Here is a 22,972-nt window from a genome sequence, read left to right as displayed (position 1 = left end):
GTGGGTTGATCGCCCCTTAAGGCCCCCTCTTTGCTTTTGGAAGTCACCTTTTAGTCTTTATGCTTCCATAGACTTTCTTATTTATTTAATTCTGCAAGAAAAGATCTTCCCAAAAAGTAAAAGAATTGGCTCCCAGCAGCCTCAGAAGGGGGAGGAAGAGAGTCTATATGTAAAGATAGAAGGTTTGAAAAGGTCCTATTATTGGCAAAGGAGCAATTTTTTAAAAGGAATATTGTTAAACTGAGCTGTAAGACCCTTTTGGAGACAAGTGGCTGAAGAATTCCTATCTGCTCTTTCTTGTCCAGAGAGGGTCTTTGCTCTCATGAGCTGTCCTTTTGAACCATTGTCTCCCTTCCTCAGCCTGGGTCTCAGAATAGTCACTCTTGTTGTTGTTGTTACTTGCTAGCGAAAAGAAACATTCCAGATTTTTCGACCTTTAAGTTCCGTATTTTCTCTCTTTGTGTTGTGCTTCTCCTCTATTGGGCATTGTTGGAGAATCTTCCCCTCTGCAGGGGATTGTGGGAACAGTTCTGGCCTCACTTATCACCAGTGACAAATCAATGGCAGCCTTCAGAAAGCTGGCCCCCAGGATTCCAGCTCAGCCCAGCCCTGGAGCAGTGGGAGGCTTCTCTGGCAGATAAAGGACTCCTTGCAGCTCTGACTTGTTGCCTTAAATCTAACTGAGGAAACCTTTTCACACTCTTTAGAAGTAACCCCCTCCCCTTTTGATTTGTCTTAAAGGTGGCGGCTGGTGGGAGGGGGGTACTAAAGAGGGGGGTGGAATTTGAGATGGGGAGCATTTTGAGTTTGTAACGGTTTTTCTGTTTTCCTTTCACAATAGTCTGGCCAGTGCACGCAGAGCTAGGCTCACAAAGCCTCCCTGAAGTGGTTGGAATCCCGCAGGGCTTCTCGCAGTGCGTGTTTGCTGTGTGTATTCCTACCAACAATACAGCCAGGCCCAGCAACAGGCTCTAGCTTTGGGCAAATATTTCTACAGCTTTTCCTTAATCGCTTTTGATGGGAGGAGGGTGAGGTGGGTTGGGGGGAGAGTAGATCTGTGGTGTAGGGGAGGAGGGTAATATGGGGATGAGTAGAGGGGCTTCTTCTGCAGATCTGGGCTTATAAACCAAGGGTTTTTTCCAGCACTTGGTTTTAATGTTGAAGCTGGAGTGTCTGCTTTTAATATTGACTTTTTGGGGGCTAAGGGATGGTCTGTTTTGGAGCAGGGTGGTTCTGGACTTGGCCCATCTCTAGCTTTGGGTGTCTAAACTGAGCTACCCCATCTAAACAATGGTGTCTCCTCAGTTCTGCAATTCCTAAAGCCACAGCCTTTTCTCATGATAAACCTGTATCTTATTCCTGCTATGTTCCCGAGAAACACTTTTTTCAGCTTCTGTGACCTCTGTTTCCCTAGTGTGCTGGCCTCCAATTTCTAGAGCTGGAACAAAAGGGAGAGAATGTTTTAAAGCAAATGCTTCAAAGGCTGAAGTACCTGGCAAGTTTTGGCCTTAGTAGGTATACTGTCTTCTTCCACCCCGCTACTTTTTTTTTTAAAAAGACAAGTAAGCATTTTCCTTCTGGGATACAATTAATGTAAATGTCTACACTGGCTAATTCATGAAAACGGACTACCATATTTTATGCCCCCATTCTATACCAAGTGTGCAGGTGCTGCAAGGCTTTTACTCTAAACTCTTCCTGCTAATGTATCTTGCTATATATGGCTCAGCTCTTCCCAGCATGATCAGAGAAGCTAATGGGGCTGGCATCTAGGCTAGTCTCTTTGATACCTTTTCAGCAGTGTAGGGCTAGTGACAAGCTTGGTGTCTGAATGACGTTGCAATGTTTCTAACCCTGATCGCCCTGTAGAACATGTTTTATGAACTATGCATTGCATATTGAAAGATTCCTTTGAATCATCTCTCTGACTGTAACCGGAGGGATGCAAAAAGGCTTATCTCTAGTTCTGGTGCATCTTCCTAGACTGGTTACCTGTCCCTGTTCCTAGAGGAAAGGGAGCTGGTGTTATTAATTGCCTCCTTAGACTCTAAAGGGTTTTCACATTTTCAGTGTTGCAACTAGATTAAAAAAATCTAATGCTGGGTGTCTGTCTTAGGCAGATAAACTAATCACTAATATTGACACTAAGCTGACAGGTGTATTCTGAGAGAGGATGGGAAGTTTTGAGATTTTTGACAGACTTAAATCTCAGAGCCTGAAATGCTTCCTGTCCTTGAAGCTTTGTTTCTCCAGAACCCACTTGGGAATCTGTATCTTTCCACAGAGCCCAGGAGCTTGCCAACAGGTAGTTTGCTGTTTGTAGCTAGGGGTTGTGTGTGTAGGTGCTAGTTTCCTACATCCAGGCTCTGGCAGGTGGTCTGCAGGCAAGAGGGATTGGTCCTTGGACCTGTACTCTTCCATGTCTTCATCAGTGACTTGGATGTGGGCTTGAAGTGTAGTCTGTCTATGTTTGCGGACGATACTAAATTGCGGTGTGCACACTCCGGAGGGTAAGGAACAATTGTATACAGACCTGGACAGGTTGGAAAAGTGGGCAGTACACAATAGGATGCAGTACAACAAGGACAAGTGCAGAGTGCTGCATTTAGGGCACAAAAATATCCAGCGCACACACACACTGGCTGGAAAGTGACCCTCTCAGCAACAAAGAAGTGGAAGGGGATCTTGGAGTCATAGTGGACTCCAAGATGAACATGAGTTGTCAGTGTGATGAAATTAGCGAGCAAAGCTAATGTGCTTTATCATGCATTGGCAGATGCATGATGAATAGAACCAAGGTGATACTTCCCCTCTATGCGGCATTGGTCAGACTGCAGTTGGAGCACTGTGTCCAGTTTTGGGTGCCGTACTTCAAGAATGATGTTGGTAGACTTGAGAGGGTCCAGAGAAGGGCCGCTCATATGGTTAGGACAAGCCCTATGAGGGGAGACTGAGTGACCCAGACCTCTTCAGCCTCTGTAAGGGAAGGCTGAGAAGTGATCTTGTGGCTGCCTACAAATTCATTAGGGGGACGCAGCAAGGGATCAGAGACATTCTGTTCATCAGGGCGCCACTTGGGGTAATAAGGAACAATGGTCACAAACTGACAGAGAGCAGATTTAGGCTAGATATCAGAAAAAACTTCTTCACGGTAAGGGTGGCCAAAATTTGGAATGGGCTTCCAAGGGTGGTGGTGCTCTCCCCTACCTTAGGGGTCTTTAAGAGAAGGCTGGATAGGCATCTGGCTGGGGTCATCTGACCCCAGCACTCTTTCCTGCCTAGGCAGAGGGTTGGACTTGATGTTCTGTTGAGGTCCCTTCTGACCCTACTATCTAGGAATCTATGAATATCTGCTGTTGCTTACGATGCAAAGTTTGATGTTTTGTAGAGACCTGACTGAGCTGATACTAGGGCCTCTGAAGGGGGAAAAATGGTGATCCATGTTATTCAGGGCTGGCTTTTGACTTCAAGTAGTGTTGCCCACCCTGAATTGGGGTTGAGTTCTGTAGAAACAGGTCTACTCTTTACTCAAATGCACATGCATCATTTCATTGCTTTCTTAGCATACTTCTTTCTGAATGAAATAACATGGGCGTGAAGTCTGTCAATTTAATGTTGGAGAGTCAGGGTTTTTGTGCACTGAGATTAAACCCAAGCATGAGCAGTGAGGCATATTGTATTAGAGACCATGTTCCCCCAGGTCAGGGACTTCTTTGTTCCATGTTTATACAGCACTGAATACAATGGAGTTCTGGTTTATGATGTCCCTGAGAACTACCATAATACCAATAATTAATAAAGTTGGACTAGTAAAATCCTTTTCAGATGCTCAGAACCTCTTTCTCTTGGAGCCTTGTGAGCAACACATTTATTTCCTTTGAATCACATCTGTGGTCAGTTGTATGTGGCCTCTTTAACTGTATCCAATAAGGATAGGTGGGCAAGGACACTGATATACCTATCGCTTTGGTTTGTGGCCTACCCAGGTGATACAGGAGAAGCAAATCATTATTCATTTCACTGTGGCTTTATAGGGAAGGAGCATAGCACTTCATGGCCTTTGGTTGGTCAGTAGGATGTGATAGTTGGAGGGTTACGGTGTGCAAATTTCAGTTCTTCCCCTGCGTTCTGATCTGGGCATTGGGAGCTGTGATAGCAGAAGAGTTGTCAGTGAAATTCTGCCTCGTGCTTTGGACAACTTCCTTTAAAGGTCCTCCGTTTATAAGAGGCTTCTGTGGGGCAGCAGTTGCTCCCACTCTGGTGTTATACCCACTAGAGAGGAAAATACAAAGATCCCAGACCAGAAATTGCATCTGGCAAAGTCCAGATGATACAACTATCCGGTAGATTCTTAAGGACTGTGTCCAGTCACTGGATAAGAGTGCCTTACTGGGATCTGTTGACAGCCATGTCCTTATTGGCACTTCCTGTTGTTTTATGATATGTAGGCTGAGCTTGCCACAATGTCTTCAGCTAAGGTTATGTTTCCATTATAAACTTCTCCTTCTAGTGGCATATACATTTGATAAAGTATTCAGGTTGAAATTTTCTATTCGGGGTATCTGCTAAAGTTTGAGTCTTGCTGAAAAGTTCCAACTAAAATGGCTCATCGCTTTTGAGAGTAAGATTATGGGAAAATAAATACTTTTTTTTGCCTATTTTCAAAATATTACTGCTGCGTAGTTTAGAAGCATTAAGTCGCCTGCAAAGGTTTCCATGTTTTGGACTAGGGATTTAAAACATATTGGGAAGTCACCTGTAGATGAGAGAATTCACCCACAATCGAGTACTAAATCTTTGAAAATTGTCGTTGTACAAGTTCAGTAAAAGTTGGAGGCTGGCTGGAAAAAACTCTGAATTTTTCCTGTACAGTACAGCCTATGCTGCAGGGTAGGGCAAAATTTTGCTATAGTTGCTCTTCCAGGCAGCTGGGGCTACCCAAGGACCATAAACTAAACCTGTTATCAGGGAGACCTCCTGTCCTGAATATTCCCCCTAAGGGCTTTTGCCCAGCATAGGAGGTAGGAAATAACCAGTCTGACCTAAATGTAAGGTATGTCTACATGGCAGCTCTGTATGGAAAAATCAGTTTGTGTTTCTCTAAATGAGCTATTTCAGTTATCAAAAGTAGCAGAACTGAGGTAGGGGCAGAGCTCTGTGTGGACTAACTTTCAAGCTTTTCAGAATGAGCTACCTCTGGTAGTTCTGTGGTGCACTATGTTGTATCTAAATCCAAAAGAAGAAAACAATGAGAGAATGCTGCTTGGGAATGAGGGGAAAAGGAGGTAGTGTAGGATCATGTAGGGCAATGATGTGCAAGAAGGGAAATGTGGCAGAGGAACAAGAGCAAAAGGTGGGGTGGGAGGGCTGGTGAAGTATAGATGGTGGGATAATGAGAAGAAAGTGTATAGTATGGGAAGCTGTCTGGAGCTATCTTCTTCCATTTCTTTCTACCTTGCTTCCTTTTCCTGTTCCAAAATCTACTATGCTCTCTTCCATAGTTTGCCCCATTTCTCAATACACAGGCGACATGTAAGTGTTGATGGGGGTGGGGGAGAGTGGACAGACACAACTGCGCTGCCGCCTCTGCTGCTGCTGGGTGCTGGCTGTGGCTGGGCTGCAGCCCGATGCCTCGCCATCAGCACAGAAATTGTGCTGCAGCTGCCCCTGCTGCTGTTGGACCCTGATTCTGGCTGGGCTTCAGCCCCGCACCCCACCCTCGGCACAGGAATTGGGGCGAGGGGGAGGGGCATGTGCCCCCCCATGTGTCATCTGTGTCTCCATAGCTTGTTCAGCCTCCCTAGTTCTGCCCTAGTATTTGACTGAAAGAGTCAAATACACAAGTTGTTTTGTTTTGTTTTTAAAGACAAAAATAATTGACTGCTGGCAATTTGAGATTCTTAAGGCCTGATTCTTTTTCAGAGTGCTTTTAGTCTCTTTAATAATACTTCTTCCATTTCTTTCCATCTTGCTTCCTTTTCCTGCTTCAGAATCTCTTATGCTGTCTCCACAGCTTGCCTCTGTCTCTCTGTAGCTTATCTAGGCTTCCCAGTTCTGTCTTTCTAGAGGTCCCATAGTCCCCTAGTTGTTCAAGGAATAGACCACTGCCTTTGTTAAAAGGTGTTGAAAGTGCAAACTTGAATTGCCTTTAGTTTGAGTACTCATCACATAGACAAACCATGCCCAGTCATCTCAAGTTGAGTACCAAAGAGTGGATGCTTTTGGCTTTAATTTATCTGTGCCTCAGTTTCCCATCTGTAAAATGAGAATAACACAATGTTTCTACTTTGCAGCAGTGTTGTGAAGGTAAATTTGCTAATGTTTATGAAGCACTTGGATATTGTGGTGAAGACCATACCTTTTGGGAGGTATGCAGGAAATAAGGCAGGAGCCTATACAATGTCAGTGTCAGTACAATGTCCTTGCCCTACATAGTCCTACACTACCTCCTTTTCCCCTCATTCCCAAGCAGCATTCTCTCATTGTTTTCTTCTTTTGGATTTAGATACAACATAGTGCACCACAGAACTACCAGAAGTAGCTCAGATATCAGAAGCAATACAATAAGGATAAGAAGGATAAAAAAAAATACTGAAATACCTAGTGGTTCAGGGGGAAGCGGAGGTCTTATGGAAAAAAACAGCATGTGATCATGTAATTAGACCATATCATAATTGCCCATGGAGGCCAATTAAAGGCTGCACAAGCAGCCTTAATTTTGGCATTTCATAACTTTTGAATGCTTGACTTGGACTTTTGCAGCCTGAATATTCTTTCTGTTTCTTTCTTTAGACACAATTTTACATGTACCTGATCAATAGCAATTTGTTTTTGTTTTCCTCTAAAGCATGTGGTGCAGTAGACCAGACTAGTTGCATTCCTGCTCAGTCCTGCTGTGGCAGTTCCCAGGTTCTAAACAGAAATGCCTCTGAATTCTTGTCTGAAAAACTGCTCTACATTGAAAATAGTCCACTGCATCACCTTGGCTTAAAGTATCTCTCCTGCTGGGAAAGGCTGGTATCGGAGAGTTTGCAGCAGGCTCTCTCTCCTCCAATAATATCTCTGTGGTCTAGGTGACTAACTCAATTTGCCTGTTCCTAGTGGAGCAATAATTGGTACCTAATTTTGACTTTGGCAGCTCCCATCCTGATGACTGTGTGTGGGATGTGGTGCATCTCAGGGCCCTGTTTTAGTATCTTTCCTTCTTCATTGTTTAATTGTCCCATAGCAACCACTTCCTATTTTTGCTGCTTCAGGAAGCAGAGAATTTTCTGAATCCTTCTAACCTTGTCTTTGCCTTCTATTTCCCCTTTGATGACCTGTGGCCTGGTGAATGGGAGAGCTGGCTAAAAGCCACATGTCTGTGCAAGAAACATGCAGAGAACATGGGTTGAGATCCACATTGATTTCCATCAGGAAACTGTCTCGCCACCATTATAGCTCCAACATCCAAAAGAAGAAAAGAGTTTTGTTCCTTCCACCCCCCAGCAAAGTTGAGGCTCTCTGCAGCAGGAAAACCAAACGAGGAATAGAATAGGTCAGCTAGGGCCTGAGAACTCTTGGGCTTTGCATCTTCGCTGTGGAGGGGGGGCTGTTCCCTTTTCTCGAGGCCCCCTCCCCTCAAAACCCAAAAATAAATACAATTTTTTTTTTGTATTGCTGCTGAACTGCTGTTGCTTTTCTTACAAAAAGAAGGTGGAAGGGGCAAGAAGGAACGAAAGAGTCTGGCAGCAGGAGGAGATGAATTGCTGGAGAATGACACTGGCAGGGACTATTGTTCATTTTAACGCTGGAGCAGGGGCAGAGAGAAATGTTCACACGCCATTCTTGGGCATCCTGCTGGGCAGGCTAGGAAAGGGGCATTCCAGCTGGTCATGAGATTTGGCCGGCCGGATTGAATTGGGCTGAATAGAGTGCTGGCCGTTTATTTATTTATTTATTTATTTTTAAAAGCAGCCCACTGATTAACTGCAATGGAACCTGATTAAAGGGAGACTCTGAAACCCACATAGACTGTTACAGACATAAAACTGTCAGCCAACCAGCATGTGATAACCAGCCCTTAACCCCTTGCAGGCTGACAAGACTATTAACTGGAGCCGGCGTTGCACAAGCAATGTGAAGGGAGGAGGGCAGGGGGACTTCCTGCCATTTGGGGAAGAGGTTGTATGCACCACAGGGGACCTGTAAATGGATGCTGCCTCATGAAACAAATGGCTAGGATGTACACATGGGGCAGAGGGCTGCTGCATACAAGAAAGGCTGTACATCTATAACCATACTTCCACTGTGGTGTTAACTGTAGAGAACTTGCTCAACTGTTATAGGCCATATTTCCACAGCCATTGCCCATAATGTAATTTCCTCTCATTGTTTCTGAGTCCTACAGAGAATCCAAAAGTAGACCTGGGGAAGTCCTTTTGGTTCGTAGGGACGAGTGCAGGCCCGATCTCAACAGAATCTTGAATACACCTATGATGTATAACTTGGATAAAATCCAGGATAGCAAGGCCACATATTGGCCCCTGTTACAAATCCATGAGTATTTCCATTCTTGCCCTCAGATATAAAACTAAAGCTGCAATGACCTGTGTGGCAGAGATGGCTTGAAACACAGCTGTCTGTCACTGGTAGAAAGCATCTAAGTTCTTGCAATCTTTGGCTTTCTAAATGATAGGATCAGGGCTGTAGGCCCAATTAGCTGCTTTAAAGAGTTTATGGTATGGATGTTAACTCAATTCTACCATTGCATCCTGAGGAGTTTGCACTCTTTCTTATTACAACTTTTGCTCAGTCTCAACTCAAGGAAAATTCAAGAGGGGTCTTGGGCTCAAGGTTGTCCCAGTTAACCTCCTATGACACATTTGGTCCTTCGCGTTGACCCATCTATTGGTGATCTGGTATAGCATCTGGAAAGAACCTGATCTGTGCCCTCCCTTTGCTCTGTTACTTGTTTTTATGTGGTGTTTTTTTGGTTTTGTGCCATTGAACAGTGCAGTGATGTGTTTGTACAGGCTCCCAGACCCCTGAAAGGGATCTCTGTGTTCTGCTGTGGGGAGAGGAGGAAGGACGAGAGGCTATTTTGCCCTCCACCGCACTGCCTGACTTCTAACATGGACGTTAGATACCCCCATGGGATAAGGGATGGGAGGGTGAAACCTCAGCCACTTCACCGTTTCCCTGGACACCTCTGTACGCACGTGTCCAGTGGCTTAGAATTGTTTCCGTGGAGAGGGGAAAAGAGCAGGATGTAACAGAGAGGAGAACAAAGACTCCTTTGTGGACCCTTTGGGAACATTCAAGAGGGGTTATCTTTTCAGTGCCTAATACTCCTCGCTTGGGGAGGGAAAGCAGCTGAAGCAAGGAGGGGTTGTGGGGATAGCACTGGAAGGTTTCTGAAAGGGCTAGTGCATCTTCCATTCTCAATATGCTGCCCACCTCTGGTCTTACCCAACCCAAACCAGCAGTGCTAACTGCTCCCTTGCTGGCTGGTTCTGCAGAAAGCAACTATTTATCAGTGATCACTGAGCTGCCTTTTTTTAGCTTTCCCGTAGCAAGAGAAGGAGAGAATGTCTGGGGTGGGGAATGGGGATGGAAGGAATGTGATCCTTCCTCCCTTACTGGGAATTAGACCTGGCACTCATTGGGGCTTTCTTCTGCATGTTCCACAGAAGGGTCCTGCATCAGTAAGCTAGGGAACAGCTTACCAAGAATGTGTTCTGGAACAAAAAACCCCTGCTATGGAAAGGGACTCTATTATATAGCTTGCTGCAGGAGTGGTTTTTGGAGAAGTGTTCAGTCAAGACAGGATGAGGAGAACAGGATGAGTCACTAGCAGCATTGGTCAGCCAGCAAAACTAAGATATCAACCTGTTTGCGAATGACCAGGAACTGTGCAGACTCAGTGTTGGTGTAGTTAAAACAACAAAAGCAAAACTTCTTGGACACTGATTCTCTTTTATGGCAGGAATGGACCAGGAGAAGAACAGATCTCTATCTGTTGTAAATATAAGCAGCTAAAAGTAGGTCCTGATCTATAAAATCTTGAGCCTCCCAAAATAGTTGGGTTCCTCTACTGCAAGAGATTAATCTGTCAGCCCCAGTGAAAATGTATTGAGTAGTAAGGAATGGCTCTCCTTACTTCTTATATTTGTCTCCTTGCCTACCTTCATTCTCTGTCCATTTCTTATGTGTCCTCCTTCCACCCAGTAGCCCTGCTATAGTCCTCTCCTGCAGCTCTGTTAACATTTAACAAATTTCCCTCCAGTTTCCATGTTTCTTTTGGCTGTGGATCAACGCAAACTCCCCAGATCCAAAACTAATTTAGAGCTCTGAGCAACAGTAGCGTTTAAGTGTTGGCTTCATGCCAGCCGGCTGGGCAGCCTCTTCACTGAGAAGAAATCTAATTCCAGTGTTTATTAGATCAACAATGGCTTCAGGGCTGGACTTCCTTTAATGTTAGCCTTTTTAAAATTACAAAGCTAATACAAGAACTTGGGCCCCCTAGGAATGTCTGAAGTACCTGTTTCTGACCTCCTTCTGGGGTGGCAGGGCACAGCTCCCATTTTTGGGGGATCAGAGGACATAAGGAGAGGACTGGCACTTGACTGCTGAGTGGAGCAGGAGGCATTGTTTTGACTTCCTAACAATTGCATGTGGAATCCTGCTGTGTTTGTGTGACTTAAATTTGGTTTTCTGAAAGTTTGTGTTTTAAAGATCTGTCATGGAGGAGGATGGATAGCTTTGGAGTTAAGGGACTTGGAGAGATTTGGGTTAATTTCTCAGCGCTGTCTCAAGACTTCTTTTGTGCATTGCTGGGCAAGTCACCTAGGGCTTGAGTTTCAAAAGCTTCAAGCACCTGCAGTGCCAGCTAAAATTAATGGGAGCCGTGGGTAGTCAGTAAGACTGAAAATCAGACTCTAAATCTCTTTGTGCCTCCATTCCCTGCTTGCAAAATGGAGATGATACTTTCCAAATGCCAAAGGTATTCAGAATAGATTTGTCAATGTATGCGAAATACTCTAATACCAGAATGACAGGGGCCATGGAAGAACTTAGATGGGATCAAGACTTCAATCAGATTTTGAGCTGTAATTGGTTAGCCATTTTCCTTCCTGGCCTTGCATGCTGTTCTTTCTTTTCAGGTTAAAGTGAAACCCTGTGTTAAACAGCCATTTTAAAAAGGATATTCTGCTTTTCAGGAGCACAAGAAGTGGTTCTAGGGTGTGACTAAGAATGAACTGGCGACCTTGCAAGTATATCATAGACCCAGAGACCCTGAGCTGGGAGAGGGCTGGAGGAACTTGCTGCCAGCAGAAGAAGAATTTCATGACCTTTTCTTAATATTGCAAAGGAGGCTGAAGTCCAGGCGCAGCAGGAGCCACAGGACTGTGGTTCGTGAGCTGCCTAGAAAGCAGGCAAATGTGGGTGGGCTGAATAGGGGTTGATATCTCCTGCTAAGAGCAGGATTCAGGGCATGGCCGCCCTGCAGTAACCTCAGAACTGATGTTCTTGTTTTTCCCGCTGGCAGTTCTCTTGGAAAGAGTTGGTCCCATTTAAGCCCATAAAATATACTTGTGTTTGATTTTTTGTTTTTTTGTTTTTTAACTGGTCAGGGTTTCTTTTTTGCCTCTAAGTTAACTTCCAGCTTTCTGGTAGGCAGCAGGGTTGCTGTGATGTCTTTGTGGTTGTGTTTTACCCCTTCTGTGAGGCCCAACCCAGCTGTGCTGTAGCCAGCGTGGTCTGGGCAGTTAATAATTGCCCCTCTGCTGCTCGCTCTCTGAGGACAACATAATACCATGTGTTAGCTTAGTTTCAAAAAGTCCACAGAAAAGCTCTCTCTCTCCCAAGATAGTTCCATTTATCTTGTGGTTTGTGCTTTTGAAGTCCCTTTTCCTGTGGGATTGCAAAAATGAGTTTCTGCCTCCTTCTCACCACAAAACCACACTGTGTATCCCATCCTTTCCCCAGAGAACTCCTCTGCTAAGCTGGGCCGTTGTGGTTTGTTTCCTAGTCTCTACTGTGGTAGAGAGCTGGGGAGCTACACAGCTCAGATGCATTACCGCTAACAAGATGACCTCCTTTAAAGAAGACCAGAATAACCCCTATAAGCTGACCCTCTAAGAGAATAGTCCCTGTCTTGTTCAAGAACCTGGACTTTTCTGTATCATGCCATAATGATGGGAAGAATCTGAGTGCAACCCACAAAAGCCAAAATAGGCTGTTCTGAGGCAGAGTCCTTGTCCTCTCTTCACCCTGTGGGGTTTAGGCATTGCAGTCCTGGTGGGGTGCAAGATTCCCCCTGTTACTCATCGGCGTAGTTACACTGAGCTTCATTTCCTGAGGGGAGGTATCTACTATGATGTTGAGTTTTCTGGGACCTTTTGAAGGTTGAAGAACTAGATTCTGGGCATGAATCAGGTAGTGTAATCAAAGAAGGTTCCATGTTCTGGATGTAAAGATAAGTCAGGCATATATCCTGGATGAGAGAAGCTGCGCTTTGGAGCACCACAGGAAATGAGAACTCCCTTAACTACTGTCCTTTTGCTCCAAAATAAAAACCTTTGACTTGGTGCTCCCTAAAACCTGTATAGAAAAGTATCTGATCTTATCTTTGGTGACAAGGTAGATCTCTTGCTTTCTGGACTTTGATTAAACTTAGGCATGAGGTAGACACTAAGCTGTTTGCCCTGTCCAGACTGACCTGTTTCTGGGTAGGTGCTGAAGCAGAACAAACTAGAAGAAGTACTTTTTTTACACAGCATGTGGAACTCATTGCCACTGGATGTTGTAGAGGCAGGTGTAGTATACTTGGGTCCAAAAAGGGATTAGGTAAATTCATGAAAGACAGGTCCATTAGGAGCTATTTAAATACAACAATCTGGGAATTTATCCTCTGATAAATGGTGGTTGATGTCAGGGAGGACATAAGGGATGGAGTACACAAGATGTGGCCTCCCTTTTTCTCTGTCTTGTATCTACTATTTGCCATTGTCAGAAACAGGATGCTGGACTGGATGGACCAATGGTCTGACCCAGGATGGTACTTGTGTTTGTATGATGGCTCAAAAATGATACCTCTCTGCCTTTATAAATATGACGTGCTTTGTAATACACATAGGATAGGTCTCAGTGCCTCAGATGCAAGAGGCCCTCTTTTTGTTAAGGTAAATTGATCTGCAAGCATGGATGGAATGGATAATGGGATTATAGCAGGGGCTGGGATGGACCAGCAGCACTGGTAGGAAACTCACCTGGCAGGGTCTGGGCAAGTCAGGCTTCCCTGGTGCACTAGACAAGAGGGCCAGGGGGAAATGCATCTGGTGGGGTCCTGGTGAGCTGTGCTTCCCTGGCATTCTGGAGAAGTGGTACACGAAAAAACTCATCCAGCAGGGTCTGGGTGAGCCACGCTTCCCCAGCACACTGGAGAAGAGACCCAGGGCGAAATTGGAGTGGTGTGCCAGCTTCAGGGTCGGGGGAATATGTGCCCCAGGGAGGTGGTGCTGATTGACCTAGGAGGAAGCCTGGGTTGTTTAAAGGGAGATGCTGAGAGAAGCATGGTGTTCAGCATTTCCAGGAGCAAAAGCAGAGCAGCAGGACTGGGAAGAAGATCGTTGAGACCCAGGCAGCCAAACCCACATGGGACACCACAATCCAGTGACTACGAGTGAAGGAACAACCCAGCACCCAGCGAGATAAGTGACACTGAGTGGCGGGATAGTGGTGGGTGGCCCCAAAAACCAGAGGGCAAGGAACACACAGGGAGAAGTCCCTGGGAGTTGAGTAGCAAAGCCCATTGGGGAAGAGGGCGAGGACAGCCCACAGAGCTCAGGTTAGCTTTCAGGGACACAGAGATAGCCCAGACAAAGGAGGGATTTATTGGGCTGGCTGAGTAAATATACGCCAGGTTTGAACCAGTAGCAAGGAGTCTTAACTCCTTCAAACCCAGTGCCCAGAGTTTTTCTTTACACAAGTCAAGGGGACTGCCCACAAGCAAGATGGGTGAGATCCTGGGGGTTTTTTTGCTCTCAGGCAAGGGGGAGAGAGCTGGGGAAAGGAGGATCTCTTGTGTACTTGAGTTAAAGCTGATTGAGTCCTAGTCCGTACACGTGGACCTTATAAAGTTGTTTAGTTCAGAGTCTTGGGTGCAGGCAGGGAGAGATTTCAGCGTGCAAATCCTGCCAATCTAGAGAGAACCACTGAACATAAAGCCTTATGCTAGAGGAGTCGGAGGTTGTAATGAGGGGGGTGTGCCAAAGGGGAGAAGGAAGGCAATTGCAGACTAGACTGGCCCATATAAACCTGAAGAGAGAGACCTATCTAGAGAAGACAGACACTAACCAGTTGTGGAGCAAGTGACTGAACCAAGTTAGGGAGGAATCAAGGTCCAGCGACTCCTACTCGCCTTCAACAGAGAATTACAACTCATCACCTGAGAGGAAAGGGGCAGGAACTCTGCAGAAGACCAGCCCCCTGTCAGGCAGACCAGCCCTCAAGGTACCATCCATTCTCCCAAAAATTATTATAATATCAAGACATGGCAGACAAGAGGGAGGGAAGACGAGGCAGAGGTCCCTGCGAACATAACTTGACAAAGAGAGATGTACAACGCACATGCTCATGGGGATGAATGGTGAAGGGTGGAGGCTTGAGCAGAAGATAGGAAGATTGAAGCAAGAGAAGCCTGTGAACCTGCAGAGAACAGAGCCAGATTCTTTAGTATGTGAGATAAGGAACTGTTGGCAAGCAGAATGGATTGAAGCAGCAAAGCATCATTTGTCTGATATAAATATCTGGGTGTTTGATATCCTTGCTGGCATATGCTTTATTACCTAAAAGGTGAATGAGCTGTGAGGGAGGTGACTCAGATGATTCTACTAGATGGGAACTAAACAGGAGGAGACTGACCTTCTGTTTCATAACAGTAGTAATTGGACTGCCAAAAGATCTTCCCCAAGAAGCAATCATGTTATCAAATGTAATCCTGGCAGCTCGTGTCCAGGGGAGACTCCTTTAAGGGTTAGAGAGGGTCCAGAGAAATTGAGAGATGGCACCTTTGAATCCTTTTGAGTTCTTTCACAGCATGTGATGAAATAAGCTTGGGCTCACAAAAAATCATGCTATATATCTTTGAATTAGTCTGTAAGGTGTAAATCTACCTTGCCTTCTGCCTGACTTCAAACTATCACGATTAACTACCTCTCTGTACCTTTGAATTCAGGCAGACAAAGGGGAAGGTACAAGGGTAAATGTGTATGATCTTGAATTGTGGATATGCCCCTCAACTGCTGAGTAAAGTGACTTCTGAAAGCCAAAGGTTCTGGCAGTTTGAAAGAAGACAAGATATGGGCACTTTCCCATCTTTGCATGTTTGTCATTTTTAATGTGCCTAAGTGGGCAGGTAGCATAAGCAGAATTGGCGATAACATTTTCATTACAGGGGGAAATAAGAAAACTACATTGGAAGTTGGAACTTGAGTTGCTGAAACAGTGTCGGGGGGGTAGAGCAGGGAGAAATGCATTAATGTAATAGGGGTGTGCAAAGTGGACCATATTCAGTTTGGATTTGGCCCAAATTGGGGACAGTGATTCGATTCGTTGATTTAGATCACTGTCCCCAATTCGATTCGGCTGAATCTGAAGATTTGAGGCTGATTCGGAGAATTGGCGATTTGGCCATAGACACATTTTACATACTTTGAGGCATGAACGCTGCATGCCCCTGGAGGCTGGTGGGGTACAGTAAGCTCTTGCAGGCGGCGGCAGTGTTGTTGGCGGTGGTGGGGAGGGGGTGGCGAGCACCAACTGATGGTCGGCAACCGCCCACAGACACTGGTGGCGGCAGCTAGTGGCAATTGCAGACTAACTGCAGATGGTACCAACAGTGTGGGGAGGGGGGCGACAAGCAGTGTCAGCAGTGCCTTGTCATAGGGGGTGCACTGCCATACTCAAGGGGTACATGTGCATCTGTGCACCCCCATGCATTGCTGATGCCTCAAAGCTCCAGTGTAGTTTGTGAACGCTGTGATACTGGGATGGATGAAGCAACCCACAGGAATGCGGGGGGGCACATGCTCGGTGCTGAACCCAGAATTGGACCAGAAGTATTTTGAGTTCACTTGTGGGTCCACTGGGAAGCGCACGGGGGTGGGGCGCGCCCCCCAGCTCGGCAATTGGCTGCAGGGAGACCCAGACACAGGAAGCACCAGTCACTGTGCGGGGGAGGGCCCTGTGCACTTCCCAGCAGACCCAGAAGTGGACCAGAAGTGCTTCTGGTCCACTTCCGGGTCTGCTGCCAGGCATGCTGGGGAGCCCCCGTGCTTCTGTGGGACACTTCATGCACCCCAACATTGCAGCATTCATGAGTCACCTGGTACCTTGAGGTATGTCTATCTCCAAATCTCTGAATCTCTCCGATTTGAGATTCGGAGGGTTCTGATTCAATTTGGATAGATTAAAGGGTCTCCTGATTCAATCTGGATTTGGATTCAGAGATTCTGCCACTGAATTGGGCCAAATCTCCACCAAATCAAATCGGGAACCGAATCTCTGCACAGCCCTAGAATGTAACTGACTGTTGACACAAGTGACACATGCTATGGCATTTTCATTGTACTTCATTTACATTAATCTACAAAATCTTCAAAGGTTTTGAGTAGGCAAGCAGGGGTGCTACGTGTTCCTGACTTGTGAAATAACTATGAAGTTCTAAGCTTGAAGCATTAGCATTACATATAACTGTGCTAGCTTTACACTTGCTCATTCAGGTACAGTTAGCAGTCTGGCTTGTTGCTGGCTAATTTTAAATATTTACCCTATTTTTCAGGTGTCTTTTCCAATATGTGTGGAGCTGCACGGTGCTGCAGCTTTACGGCTGTCATTACCTGAGTTACCTCAGGTATGTTTACATTGTGCTGCAGTCACAGAAGTAATTACAGTGTAGATATGCCTGTAATCATGGATAGAGGGTGGGAAGTTGCTGTCAGTCATCTTTTGGGTCAGGAGATAACAGTTGTTTGTAGGAGCAGATTTTAGTGCCAAGAAAGATGGTGGAAAGATCAGTGAAACCCAAAAGCCACAACCCTTTTTCAAAGCTAAAATTAGCAAATAGTTCTCCAGTGATGGCTTGACCTCCAGAGAGGTACAGAATCCTTCTGAATTAAAGACTGAGAACCAAGTAGTTTGAAATGGAAGCACTGAGTCTGTGAGAATGCGCATCTCTCACTTGACTTGATGTATTCAATTACACCAATGGTTCACATCATCCCATGTTTTGTCTCTGGGAGTATCCAGTACCAGACACTTAAGAGCAGTGGTTCTTAACCTTTTTCACACTGGGACCCATTAGCATAACTGTCAGCTTTCTGTGACCCACACCTTCCTTGTCCCTGACCCACAGAGTGTGTGTGTGTGTGTGTGTGTGTGTGTGTGTGCGCGCGCGTGCGTGCGCATGTGTCTCTCTGTCTCTCTCCTCCAGCTTCTGCATCTGGCCCCCTCCCTCTCTCTCCTGCTGCTTTATGCTCAGACCTCCCTGGGACCATTTAAAATCTTCTTGCAGCCCACTTTTGGGTCATGACCCATGGTCTGAGAAACGCTGCTTTAGAGGAAGCTTCTCCTTAACCCTGGGCAATTAGTGGTTGGCTCATGCCTGGAGGCATGGGGATTCTCAGACTTTACTCAGTATGGTCTGCAACTTAATACAATTTCAGGGATACTGTATTTCTATTCTTTTCCTTTTCTGTGATCACAAACTAAAATATTTTAATGTCTCTTCAGCTACTTCTTATATACTTTGTATGCTGCAGTCTAGGAGAAGACAATGCCATGTGACTAGCCACTGGTCCATCCACCACAGATGGGAGAACTACTTCCTTGAAGACTAAAAGCCTGTGGCCTTTAAAGTGTCTCTTAAATGGTCTGCAGAACAGGAAGGTTGGAGGTATCCCTCTGTGAATTAGGGGAACCTCACTCTGAAAGGTAGATAGTAGCGAAGCTCCAGAGAATAAAAATGCTGGTACCATGTGCCTTGTAACTGGGAAAGAAGGTCAAGATTTGGAGTAGAGGAAAAGATTAGCATTAGCTGAGCAAAATGATACACTTATTCTGTGGGGATGGATTAGGAGAGGTATGTTAGGAAAAACTGTCTTACTGAATGCTTGATATCACACCTTCCCAGGAAGGGTAATTCGTAAAATGTTTTAGGGCTCACCTTACTGCAGGGATGAAATCCTTTAGAAATGCCTCCTGGCTGCGGGCCTCTTGCAGCTGCATTTTTGTTTCCCTTTCAGTCACTTAACTGGAATTTAACAGTTGTCCAGTGGCTAGGAGGTCTCCTACTTGTGATAGGTGGCAGAATGGGTTAATGACTATTTTCACTCTACAATACCTTTTCATGAATGGTAAAGAGCAGCAGCTTTAACCTTTACTGCTCCATGCTGGATGGGATTTTGTGAGCAAACTGCAATTGCGAGAGAGACTGGTGGCAATTTGTCTTATGGTAGTTGGTTATTTACATTAGCAGTGTTTGCAATGCATGTAACCTGAGGACAGAGTTATGAAGCATTCCGTTGTGTGTGAATTTTCAGGGGCTGAATTACATAGGTTTTATTTCTCTGGCTGAGGTTTCTAGAGACTAGCAATGGTAACTGTAGACTACACTACACAGAATCAACTTGTTCAGGTTTTATTCAAAGATTCATAGATTGCAAGGCTGGAAGGGACCTTTGAAGATCATCGGGTCCAGCCCCCTGCACCAGGTAGGAAAGACAACTGGGTTCAGGTGACCCTGGCGAGGTGACCATCCAGTCTCCCCCTGAAGATTTCCAGGGTAGGCAATTGCACCACCTCTGGAGGGAGCCTATTCCACAGTCTGGACACCCTGGCTGCGAAGAAGTTTTTCCTAATGTTGAGCCTGAAACAGTCTTCTAGGAGTTTATGGCTGTTACTTCTGGGTTATCCCCAAGGACACCCTGGTGAACAGTTGTGCATCGAGCCCTTGATGTATGTTCCTGATATAGTGGTAAACCGCTATCAAGTCCCCTCTCAACCTACTCTTTTTCAGGCTGAGGTCCCTCAGCCTTTCCTCATATGGCTTGCCATGCAAATCTCTGATCATACGGGTAGCCCTTCTCTGGACTCTCTCAAGCTTTACCACATCCTTGCTGAAGTGTGGCATTCAGTACTGGATGCAGTACTCCAGCTGCTGTCTCGCCAATGCCAGGTAGAGTGGAAGAATCACTTCCCTAGTTTTGCTGGAGATGCATTGATTGATACATGCCAGGGTTGCCCTGTTGGCTACAGCATCACGCTGCTGGCTTATATTCATACTGCAGTCTATTATTACCCCCAGGTCCCTTTCGTTTGTGGTGCTGGTCAGTTTGGCGTTATCTATTTCTAACAGGTAGTTCATTGCCATGTAAAGTACTGTCAGTGAGAGTGACTTAATGTGACAAATAACTTATTATTTTGGGAAAGCGCATTCAAACTGTTCATTGTAACTCTGCTCAGATGGTAGGAAACTGTTACTGGTTGGATTTATATAAGGGTTCTTAACTAAGCAAAAAAAAGCTACTCAAGACTGAAATCAACAAAATGGATTTCTCTGCAGCATCCTTCAGGAGCCATTGGGTAACTTGGATGAAATAGACTGTTTACAAAGAGAGATAAGCTACAGAAAAATTAATGTTAAGGTGGGATGGATGCTGCTTTTAATAGTAACAGGAAGTAAACTCCACAAGGGGAAGCGTAATGTCTCTCCTTTCTGGAATTCAAGGTTCTATCTAGGACAAACCAAGTAGCCATTGAATTTGACATCAACAAGTGAGGGTGAGAAAAGATCTAAGGGACTGGTATGCTTTAGAAGTGAGAGAGAATTTCAAGTTTGGCACACTGGTGTCTGTGACTTTTTGTAGCTTGAATCATTCTTTCCGCAAAGAACCTATGTGGATGAAAAATGCTGCCTTTAGGATTTAATGCGATCAGAAACTTCTGTGGAGAGAGTGGTAAAAGTTTGAAGGTATTTTCAGCTATTCCAAATCCTTCTCTGTAAAGGAGATTTTCCTAACTGAATGAAAATATGTCCCCTTGGTATTATCATGGGATGTATAACTTCTGAATTCATGATGCTCAGTGACCAGTTCAAGAGGCTGGTGTTCTTTGGTTGTTTGGATGGAGCAGCCCTTGGCCAGCACACTGAGACACCGGCAAGATGCAGATTGCAATCTGTTGTCTTGACTAGAAATGAGTGCCTTATGTGGATGTGAGAGGTCAATCTCCTATGTATCAGCAGAAAACTAATCAAGTGGCGATAACTATGCATAGAGAAGAGGTTCGCTATGAGGTGGGCACACATTAGCCAAGAAAAGCTGGGGATAAAAGAATGAAGGCTTTTTTTCTTGATTTCTTTAGGCTGTGCAGACTCTTGCATGTAGTTCCATCTCCTTGACTTGCCAGGAAAGAGCAATTTAAAGTTTTGTGTGACTGTATTTTCCTCTAAGTGGACCTTGCCACGTAAGATGACTCTCAGTTGTTTGGAGCCAGCCAGTTCAGCAACTGCCTAGCTTATAGGGAAACCTACTTGCTTGACATTAGAACTGGAATTTAGACTACAGGATCTATTTTTCAGTCAGCCAGACTCTTTTTTTGTATAATAAACAGGTGCTTTGGTAGCTATTGCTACATTGACCTTATGGGTTGTTCAATGTGTCGGATATTCACAGCAGATAAAGGGTTCTTTTGCAAATAGGAAAGGGAGTACTCACTTGTAAGAAACATAGTCAAGACACTGTGGCTTGCTCCTTTTGTCTTATCTGCAGGGCATATAAGAAGGGTGAATGCGAGACTGCTCTATAGCTCAGAACTTGGGAGTGATGTGCTCAGCAGTAGGGAACCTGCTGTAAGTCCTTCTGTGATGCATGTAACTAACTTGATTCCCACACTGTCCCCGCCCTATCACCACACCCTTGTGAGCTGCTTGTTCAGCCTTTTGTTAGTCAACAGCTTGCTGCATGCAGGAGTCTCTTAAGCAGTTCTGTTGTATTAAAATTTTAGACACCAAAGCGGAGAAGTTCCCCTGCAAGCAGTTCACGCCTCCTTAACCCTTCACATCTCTTTGGGAACCACTGCAAACAGAGTTTGTTTTCTACCATCTGTTGTTAGTTGTTTTATCTTGTCTATAGTGTAAAATGCCCTGAATGATGGGACTTCTATTTTTTCCTTGGGGAGATGATTCCAGGAGAAATAGCTCACAAGAGATACTCAAGTTCAGCCAAAATATTTTGTTTCTTAATTTCACCGCCTAACTTGTAGTTTTATCCCTGTGGCCTTCTAGAAACATTCCTTTACCTCAAGGGTATGTACCCACTTAGGTTATTTGAGTGTGGTTATCTCTGCCTCTTCCTATAGTTGTCACTTTACAGAGGTAACCAGAACCAGGTCCTTTTGTTACTTTATGCTATGTTAACCTTCATTTTTTTCCTTAAGTCTTTCCAACATGCCAGTTCAACCTTAATGCTGTTTTTGGAATGTTCTCCAGTTTCTCCAAACTAGTTTGGTGCTGAGGTCCCCAGACTGAATGCTTTTATTCCAGACTTGTTTATGGAGGGGATATCTGCTTTGTGATGCAAGTCCTCTGCATATGTAACCTAAAGCTGTTTTTTTGGCTGCCGTATTGTATCGTAAGCCTATGAACTTGTCTTTTATCACTCCTCAGCTTCTCCAAGCATTGCTGCTTTCCAGACTTCTCCTTCCCTTTTGAGTATCTGTTTCAAATTATTTTCCACCACATGTATTAGCTGCATTTTTGTAGGTTGAATCTTAATTTCCTGTCCATATTTCTAATCTGTTAAGATCCCTTTTGTACTACTATTTTATCCTCAGTAGTGGTTGCATTTCTTGTTTTGGTATCATCTGTAGGCTTCTTTAATATGATATATACTCCCTCTTTCAGATTGTTAATGAAGATATTTAACAGGACTGGATCTGACACCGATCCCTGTATGTCCTCTTCCCCCACAGCTTGATACATTGCCATTTCCCATTATTCTTTGTTTATGGTCCTTCAGTCAGTTTTTGATGCAGGTGTGTCCGTATCCAAGCCAATTTGAATTACTTTTGTGAATAGGGTTTAATGCAAAAATATTCCCCCCATTTTAGAGCCTCTCTTGTTCACACTCCCCAAGTACTCTACTTAGCGAAAATGAAGTAAACTTTAAGTACCCCGTTGAAGTAGAATCATCTCCATTTTGCAGATGAGAAGTAACTTGCTAAGGTGTTGCAGTGAGTCAGGAAGAGAACTGAAATATTAAAATTTTGGGAGGCCTTAATTCTAGTCTTGTCTTATCTTACACAGTGTGAATTTATCATTTGAAGGGAAGTAACTTTATTCCCACTTGTGAACCATCTGATTCTGGAGACTCTCTAGATATTCCTTTAGCTATTTTCTTCCCCGATAGTTGTTTAGACAAGCTCTTCACTCTTCATTATTCCCTAGTTGCAGGCTCTGGCTTCCACTGAACTTGGTGATATTTTACTCCAGTAAAAGCAGAATTGAACCAAAGTGTTTAACCTTCTTTTGTTTTGTTTTTTTCTTTTTTTTCTTTGATACCTGTTTGTGAAAGACCACCTGCTTCTTGACTACCTTAGTCATGAATTCTAAACCCTCTCTCTTTTTTTTAATTCCTCGTGTCTTTTACCTGTAAGTACTCCCAAGAACCTATCTCCTGTCCCTCTTAAAAAGTAACTCATTTTGAGCATTTGCTGCTCCCTTTCTATCTTTCAAACCTGAATTGTACTCCAGTTGTATTGGTCTTCCATATGTTACAATTCAGACCTGCTGGCATTGGCCCAGTAAGCAGAAGTGTAACATTTATAGAGTATAAGCCTTTTCTGGATTTCCCTTACTGTAGACTGTTGGAGGGTTGGGTTCCCTGCTTAAGGAGGAGAGAGTCTCCATCCATGTCAAGTGCATCTCCTT

General features: G+C 44.7%; 1 protein-coding gene across 3 annotated transcripts in view; it reads left to right on the top strand.

Moving 5' to 3' along the window:
* LRP4 (LDL receptor related protein 4) overlaps positions 1-22,972 on the top strand; it is a 120,554-nt gene that overhangs the window by 20,495 nt on the left and 77,087 nt on the right. The gene's annotated exons all lie outside the window — the stretch shown is intronic.

The sequence above is a fragment of the Crocodylus siamensis genome, chromosome 2 (genome assembly GCF_052110815.1).
Source record: "Crocodylus siamensis isolate JL-2025a chromosome 2, ASM5211081v1, whole genome shotgun sequence".
Classification (NCBI taxonomy): domain Eukaryota; kingdom Metazoa; phylum Chordata; order Crocodylia; family Crocodylidae; genus Crocodylus; species Crocodylus siamensis.
The sequence above is the reverse complement of the archived record's forward strand: the minus strand, read 5'-3'. Positions and strand labels throughout refer to the sequence as shown.